Consider the following 8,697-nt stretch of genomic DNA (forward strand, 5'->3'; position numbering starts at 1 on the left):
GTACAATGCCAATCTTCTGTGCAATATCCCATCTCCCATGGCAAGTCACCATAACTACTTATAAATCACTTCATTATGTGAAATAATTCAGGTTAAGGCTAGGCAAGGTAGCTCAAGCCTGCACTCCCAACACTTTGGGATGCTGAGGTGGGAGGATCGCTTGAGCCCATGAGTTCAAGACCAGCTGGGCCAATATACTGCAACCTTCTATTTAAAAAAAAAAAAAAAAAAAAACCGGCTGGGCAAGGTGGCTCATGCCTGTGATCCCAGCACTTTGGGAGGCCAAGGTGGGCAGATCACTTGAGGTCAAGAGATCAAGACCAGTCTGACCAACATGGTAAAACCCCTCTCTACTAAAAATACAAAAATTAGCCAGGCGTGGTGGTGAGCACCTATAATCCCAGCTACTCAGGAAGCTCAAGCAGGAGAATCACTTGAACTCAGAAGGTGGAGGTAGCAGTGAGCCGAGATCGCACCACTGCACTCCAGCCTGGGTGACAGAGCAAGACTCCATCTCAAGGAAAAAAAAAAAACTCAGGTTAGATAATTTATTGCTCAAGCACATTTGGGAAGCCACAGAGAGTCTTAGATCTGTAATCCACTTCTTTTTTTTTTTTTTTTGAGATGCAGTCTCACTCTGTCACCTAGGCAGGAGTGCAGTGGCGTAGTCTCAGCTCACTGCAACTTCCGCCTCCCAAGTTCAAGTGATTGTCCTGCCTCAGTCTCCCGAGTAGCTGAGATTACAGGCACGAACAGGCACGCAACACCATACCCAATCAAGTTTTTGTGTATTTTTAGTAGAGACAGGGTTTCACCATGTTGGTCAGGCTGGTCTTGAACTCCTGACCTCAAATGATCCATGCATCTCGGCCTCCCAGAGTGCTGGGATCACATGCGTGAGACACTGCGCCTGGCCCACTCTACCTTTTTTTTACTACAAATAACTAATCTCATAAAAATAACAAAGAATAGGCCACTTCCGCCTCGCGAGTTCAAGTGATTGTCCTGCCTCAGCCTCCCGAGTAGCTGAGATTACAGGCACGTACAGGCACGCAACACCATACCCAATCAAATTTTTTTGTATTTTTAATAGAGACGGGGGTTTCACCATGTTGGTCAGGCTGGTCTTGAACTCCTGACCTCAAATGATTCATGCATCTCAGCCTCCCAGAGTGCTGGGATCACAGGCGTGAGACACTGCGCCTGGCCCACTCTACCTTTTTTTACTACAAATAATTAATCTCATAAAAATAACAAAGAATAGGCCAGGCACTGTGGCTCACGCCTGTAATCCCAGCACTCTGGGAGGCCAAGGCAAGCTGATCACCTGAGGTCAGAAGTTCGAGACCAGCCTGGCCAACAGGGTGAAACCCCATCTCTACGAAAAATACAATAATTAGTCTAGCCGAGCGTGGTGATGCGCACCCGTCATCCTAGCTACTGGGGAGGCTGAGGCACGAGAATCGCTTGAACCCAGGAGGCGAAGTTGCAGTGAGCTGAGATCACATCACTGCACTCCAGTCTGGGCAAAGAGAAAGACTCCATCTCAAAAACAAAACAAAACAAAACAAAAAACAAAACAAAAAAAAACAAAGAACAGAGAATCAAGAATGAGAAGCAGGCTGGGTGCGGTGTCTTATACCTGTAATCCCAGCACTCTAGGTGGCCGAGGCAGGCAGATCAGCTGAGGTCAGGAGTTCGAGACCAGCCTGGCCAACATGGCAAAACTCTGTCTCTATTAAAAATACAAAAATTAGCTGGGGATGGTGGCAAGCACCTGTAATGCCAGCTACTTGGGAGTCTGAGGCAGGAGAATCACTTGTACCCAGTAGGCGGAGGTTGCAGTGAGCCGACATCATAACACTGCACTCCAGCCTTGGTGACAAGAGTGAAACTCCATCAAAAAAAAAAAAAAAAATACAAAAGAAAATAATGAGAAGCAATTTCTCTTTATAGGAACCATTCCCCATTAAAGGAATCAGGATTCCTTACAGAAACAATTGATTCCAGGTCTGGGGCAAGTAAAATACAAAGTGAGCACAGAACCCCTTGTTGTGCCAGAGTGTAAGGAAGTGCTCAAAACATGATAGAGATATGTCAAAAGGACAAAGCAGCCAGCTTGAAGGCGCTCCCTCAAGCCCCTCTGAATCAAAGTTAGGACAACTTTTGTATTTCTAATAATAAGTATTACTGGTACTTTTAATACCAACAGCAATGGACTGTAACTTGTTGAATTTTTTAAAACTGTCAAATCTATACTTATCCTCAAAAACATAGGGGAGGAGAAAAGCTCTTCTCTTTAGAACAATACCAGCCATAAATGCAGAGGGAATGAGAGAATGTGAAAATCAACATATTCAAAGCACCAGTGGTGCTCGCTTCCACAGCACATATACTAAAATTGGACTGATACAGAGAAGATTTAGCATGGTCCCTGACCAAGGATAACATGCACATTCATGAAGCATTCTATTAAAAAAGGAAAAAAGAAACCACTAATGTAACAACAGATTCAGACAAGGATCATCAATGGATGCTAATGTCACTGGGTAAAAGGTTGTGGAGGAAAAGAGACCCAAAATCTTAAAAGTATCATCCCACAGATGTTTCTTAATTACAAAAGAAAAGGATCCAACATCACAAGGCCAGGAGTGAAAAAGAAAAAAAAAAAAAAGCAGAAAGATTCCTTTACAATGAAGAAATCTAGCAGATATCAATTTAACCAAGTGATCAAAGTTATCATCAATAATGAGACAAAGTGACATTATGTGCACACAACATCACCTGGGTAGTATTCTTGCCAAGTATATTTGACTTGAATCTAATCATGACAAATTCAAACTGTACAATATTCTTCAAAACAACTGGCCTGGACGCTTCAAAAATATTAATGACATGAAAAACAAACAAAAAAAAAACCAGAAGAGAACTGCTCTAGGTTAAAAGAGACTACAAACATACAACAATTAAATACAACACATATTCCTTGAAGGAATCCAGGATTGTGGGGGTAAGGTATAAACCATGTTGAGATAACTGAAGAAATATGGACTGTTTATAACATTATATCACTGTAAAATTTCTGAATGTGATAGTGAACTTAATAATGGTATTATGGAAAACACCATTGTTCTCAGGCGATATATGCTTAAGAAATTACGGAGTGAGGTGTCCTGATGTCTGTAATTTATTTCCTAATACGTGAATAAAAATTCCTAATATACAGTAACACAAAAAACTGTGTGTGTGCTATGCGTGCAGGGAGGTACGAGAGAGGAGAGAGAAAAAGTGAGAGGGAGAGGAAGAGAGAGGAAGGGAGAGAGCAAACATACAAATGTGGCAAAATATTATCAATTGGTAAACACAGGTAATGTCCTACCCGTGTCCACTGTATCATTTCTCCACCTTTCCTATAGGTTTGAAATTCTTCCACATAAAATGTTGGAGCCAAAAAGAACAAGAAGCAACATTAACCAAAATACTTGACTGCCCAACACACTTGCCGTGTCCTAAAAGGTAATTTGAGATGAGGGTTAAAAGCACAGACTTCAGGCCAGGCACTATGGCTCACATCTATAATCCTAACACTCTGGGAGAACGAGGAGGGCTGGCTGACTGAGCCCCAGGAGTTCAAGACCAGCCTGGGCAACATGGCGAAACCCTGTCTCTACTAAAAATACAAAAAATTAGCCGGCAATGGTGGCGCATGCCTGTAGTCCCAGCTACTCGAGAGGGTGAGGCAGGAAAATCACTTGAATCTGAGAGGCAGAGGCTGCAGTGAGCTGAGATTGCGTCACTGCACTCCAGCCTGGGCAACACAGTGAGACACTGTCTCCAAAAAAAAAAGCCAGCCGGGCGTGGTGACTCACGTTTGTAATCCCAGCACTTTGGGAGGCCAAGGAAGGCGGATCATGAGGTCAGGAAATCGAGACAAGCCTAGCCAACATGGTAAAACCCCATCTCTACTAAAAATACAAAAATTAGCCAGGCGTGGTGGTGGGCGCCTGTAGTCTCAGCTACTCGGGAGGCTGAGGCAGGAGAATTGCTTGAACCCAGGAGGCAGAGGTTGCAGTGAGCCGAGATTGTGCCACGGCACTCCAGCCTGGGCGACACATTGAGACTCCGTCTCAAAAAAAAAAAAAAAAACCCTAGGTAATCCCAGCACTTTGGGAGGACAAGGTGGGTGGATCACCTTAGGTCAGGAGTTTGAGACCAGCCTGACCAACATGGTAAAACCCCATCTCTACTAAAAATACAAAATTAGGCCTATAATCCCAGCTACTTGGGAGGCTGAGGCAGGAGAACCGATTGAGCCCAGGAGCCAGATGTTGCAGTGAGTGGAGATCCCACCACTGCACTCCAGCCTGGGCTACAGGGCGAAATTCCATCTCAAAAAAAAAAAAAAACAAAAAAAAAAACACATAGACTTCCACATCAAACTGGGTTTATATCCTGGCCACATGATGATGGTCATATAATCTAACCTAACTTCCCTAAGCCTCACTGTGAAATGGGGATAATACAATACTATTCCATGAGGATTATTATTCTGAGGATTAAATGATCTAATATGTATAATTTGTTACTATATTCCCATGATATTATCACATTATGTGTTCTTGTTTTGTGTGTCTTGGCAGCTTACAGGTAATTTTGTCAAAATTTTTGCCAAATATATCTACAATCAAATAATTATAATGCATTCCATCCAAGGACCAATAAAAGTCCGTCCTCCATTGGCACAAATAAGTGAGAACCAACATTCTCTAAAGAATATAGCATGTGATGGGAAATGTAGCTTATCAGCTTATGTTTGCTCCTTCCTCAAAAAATTACTGGGTTACCTGTCAGGAATGGGCATAGGCTACCTTGGTCCCAAAAATGTCAGTCTTAACATTAAAATCCAATGCCATCAAGCCAGGAGCGTCCCTAAAATTCTGGTATTTCCTGGGGTTCCATGTCAGCTCTCCTATCACTTTCTTAAGTTTGCCCTGGGTAGCCCTCTTTCCTAACACGGATTAAACCTTCTTGTGAAGAGTACTTCCAAATCTAAATACCCCTGCCTCTCTCTAGCACTCCAGATCCACTTAGACAACTAGCTGCTAGACATTTCCAAAAGTGAACTCTCTACCAACATTTCCTCTAATCCCAAACCTACCCTTTTCTTATCTCAGTAAGCATCACCACCCAGTTCGCCCAAGACACAAACCTGAGCGTCATCCATCCACGATTCCTCCCCTCTTCCCACATTTAAACAATCTCCAAATTCTGGAACCATCTCGCATTCATCTGCTCTTCTCAGCTCTGTTTCCTCTCCTCCATTCTCATTACTTCTGAGCAGAGCATTTAGTTAATGAGGCAAGGCCTCCAGAGCTTTCTTTTGCCTTCAGCAGAGCAACTAACAATGTTGCCAACGGTGGTTGCGCTGGCTGCCCTGTTGGTCTTCGTCCTTGAACAACTAAAAGTCTTTAGCCTATCTTTGATGGACGTGTAGCAATAGTGGAAAGGAAACTGTTTCAAGCTACTGAGATATAGACTGTTTTTTACCCAGCACACTCTAGGCTACCCTGATTTCTATTTTTTTTTTTTTTGTAAACGGAGTCTCTGTTGTCCAGGCTGGACTACAGTGGTGCGATCTCAGCTCACTGCAACCTCTGCCTCCCGGGTTCAAGTGATTCTCCTGCCTCAGCCTCCCCAGTAGCTGGGATTACAGGCACCCACTACCACGCCCAGCTAATTCTTTTGTGTGTATTTTTGGTAGAGATGGGGTTTCACCATATTGGCCATGCTGGTCTCAAATTCTGACCTCAGGTGATCTGCCCACCTCAACCTCCCAAAGTGCTGGGATAACAGGCATGAGCCACTACACCTGGTCTCAGTTATATAGACTACAACAGCCTCCTAACCAGTGTCACTCCCTCTACTCTAAGTACTCTTTCAAACTGCTGCCAGTTTCCTTTGCAAAACACAAAATAATAATTTCATTTATCTGATTAAAAATCTTCAGAGGCTCACCTTTGCCTCAAAATATTCCAAATTCTTTAATATAGCTTGTAAAGCCCACCATAAAATCAGGCCCTAAATATATCCTTCTCTTCAGCCATTCAAAATACTGCCCCATATATACCATCCATATTCTCCTTTCCTTTTTTTTTTTTTTTTTTTTGAGATGGAGTCTTGCTCTGTCGCCCAAGCTGGAGTACAGTGATGCGGTGTGGGCTCACTACAACCCCCACCTCCAGGGTTCAAGCAATTCTTGTGCCTCAGCCTCCCCAGCAGCTAGGATTACAGGCAAGCACCACCACGCCTGGCTAATTTTCTATATTTTTAGTTGAGACAGGGTTTTATCATGTTGGCCAGGCTGGTCTTGAACTCCTGACCTCATGGATCCGCCCACCTCGGTCTCCCAAAGTACTGGGATTACAGGCATGAGCCACCGTATCTGGCCATCTTTTTGTTTTTTTAGAGACAGGGTCTCACTGTTGACCAGCCTGGGGTACAGTGGTACAATCACAGCTCACTGCAACCTCAGACTCCTGGGCTCAAGTGATCCTCCTACCTGTCTCTCAAGTAGCTGGGACAAAAGGTGCATGCCACCATATCCAGCTAATTGCTTTAACTTCTGGTAGAGGTGAGGGTCTCACAATGTTGCCCAGATTACTTTAAAACTCCTGACATGATGCAATTCTCCTGCCTTGACCTCCCAAAGCACTAAGATTACAGGTGTAAGCCACCGTGCCCAGCCTCATACCATATTCTTTAATACCTCTAGGTTTTGCCCAGGCTATTATACCTGCTTGAAATGCTCTCCCACCCTTACACTACCCCATGATATCTTTGTCTGCCTAGCCATACAAGTACCCTCAGCAGCTATCCCTCCCATTCTCTCAATAGCTATTCAAATTTGCCTCTCTTCTCAAGGCCCCTATTCAACCAACTTGCCTTACTCTAAGACATCAGCTCCCTGACTCATAAAAGTAAGTCTCCTACATCACAAGTAATATAAAGGTCATAAGCCAGAAACTCTCTCAAATGCCTTTGTTTAGATATCAAACATTTCTCCCCACCCCTTTCCTGACCTTTTAATTCTCTTAATGAAGGGGATAATAATTCTACCCCTGCTTTAGATTGCATCTTCTCTACAGGATCAAGAACTTCATTCTGTTATCACAACTCTGTATTGTCTTGCTCATTCTCCTGTATATATAAATACGCCACTTTCTTGCACATTCCTTCTAATTACTGTCCTCTCTCTCCATCTCTTTGCAGTCATCTTCAAAGACAAAGTTTGTTTTTTCTCTCCTCCCATTTATTCCTCAAAATGTCCTCATCATTCTAGTGACCCTGATCTCACTGAAGACATCAATGACCTGACTGCCACATCCAATGAGTTATTTTCTGTCCTTACCATACTTGGTCTTTCTACCACCTCTGATACTACTGCCTTCCTCCTCCTTGAAACTCCTCCTAGTTCTCATTACACACACTTCACTGGTTTTCCTTTTTTTTTTTTTTTAAATAGAGATGAGGTCTCATTATGTTGCCCAGAATGGTCTCAAATTCCTGGCCTCAAGTAATCCTCTCGCCTAGGCCCATAGTACTGGGATTACAGGCATGAGCCACTGCACCCAGTCTTTACTAGTTTTCCATCTACCTTTAGGCCTCCTCAGATTTCTTCTGGGGCGCCACTTCCACCAGTCACACCTTTAACCACCAGTGTTCTTCAAGTCCTCTCCTCAGCCTGCAGCTCTTCAGTCTCAACATGCCTCTTAGCTGACCCAAATCCACCACTTCAACTACAACATATATACTACTATACTACTGACTCCCAAATCTCTCTCTAGTCCCAACTTCTCTACCTCTGGACTGGTATATCCAACTACCTAGCAGGCGTTTCCATATGGTTCCACAGGTACCTCAAATTCAACCATTCCAAAACCAAACATCTCATTTTTTATTCCCAAACATGCATCTTCCTGTATTCCCTAAATTATAAATGGAAGGCACTATCCACCCTAGCATGGAACCCAGAAAACTAGAAGTCATCCTTCTCATTACCACTATTATCCTCTCTCTTGCTCTGTAGCTTTGTCAATCACGCATGCACACATCTCCATGTCTAACAGGTTCTGTCCTTTTTTTTTTTTTTCCTCTGAGTTTTGCTCTTGTTACCCAGGCTGGGGTGCAATGGTGGGATCTCTGCTCACGGCAAACTCCGACTCCCTGGTTCAAGCATTTCTCCTGTCTCAGCCTCCCAAATAGCTGGGATTATAGGCATGCGCCACCACACCCAGCTCATTTTGTATTTTTAGTAGACGGGGTTTCTCCATGTTGGTCAAGCTGGTCTCCAACTCCTGACCTCAGGTGATTCGCCCGACTCAGCCTCCCAAAGTGCTGGGATTACAGGCATAAGCGACCACGCCCGGCTTTTTTTTTTTTTTTTTTTTTTTAAAGACAGGGTCATCACTTCTCTGCCTTTTGGCTAAGATCAAGCGTAGTAAAAGACAGGGTCTCACTCTATTGCCCAGGCTGGAGTGCAGTGTGGTGGGATTGTGGCTTACTGTAGCCCTGACTCCCAGGTTTAGGTGATCCTCCCACCTCAGCCTCCTAAATAGCTGGGACTACAGGTGTGCGCCACCAGGCCCAGCTAATTTTTCTTATATTTCTTTTTTTTTTTTTTTTTTTTTTTTTTTTTTT

At 43.6% G+C, this 8,697-nt stretch overlaps 1 protein-coding gene and 1 non-coding gene across 4 annotated transcripts in view; one reads left to right on the forward strand and one right to left on the reverse strand.

Moving 5' to 3' along the window:
- R3HDM2 (R3H domain containing 2) overlaps nt 1–8,697 on the reverse strand; it is a 188,199-nt gene that overhangs the window by 170,472 nt on the left and 9,030 nt on the right. The window lies entirely within an intron of this gene.
- On the forward strand, nt 2,372–2,479 carry LOC112635633. Its single transcript, XR_003121977.1, has one exon. It is a non-coding gene; the product is annotated as a U6 spliceosomal RNA (small nuclear RNA).

This window comes from Theropithecus gelada, chromosome 11, assembly GCF_003255815.1.
Source record: "Theropithecus gelada isolate Dixy chromosome 11, Tgel_1.0, whole genome shotgun sequence".
Taxonomy (NCBI): Eukaryota; Metazoa; Chordata; class Mammalia; order Primates; family Cercopithecidae; genus Theropithecus; species Theropithecus gelada.